Source organism: Pseudomyrmex gracilis, unplaced genomic scaffold (assembly GCF_002006095.1).
Source record: "Pseudomyrmex gracilis isolate BER0280 unplaced genomic scaffold, ASM200609v1 scaffold_425, whole genome shotgun sequence".
Classification (NCBI taxonomy): Eukaryota; Metazoa; Arthropoda; class Insecta; order Hymenoptera; family Formicidae; genus Pseudomyrmex; species Pseudomyrmex gracilis.
The window spans coordinates 2,552-2,762 of NW_018021009.1; positions in this window are offsets into that span (position 1 = coordinate 2,552).

Consider the following 211-nt stretch of genomic DNA (forward strand, 5'->3'; position numbering starts at 1 on the left):
ATATATATATATATATATATATATATATATATATTAATAGTACTTTTAATTATTTATAAATATTAGAGTGCTATGTCTGATTTAAGTGATAAATTGTAAATTTATTTAAGAAATAATTAATTTTCTAGTACTACATAAGTTTATGGTACTTGAATTAATGAATATAATTTAAGTTAATCATTTTATATTTTATAGTAAAAGTTTAGATTGC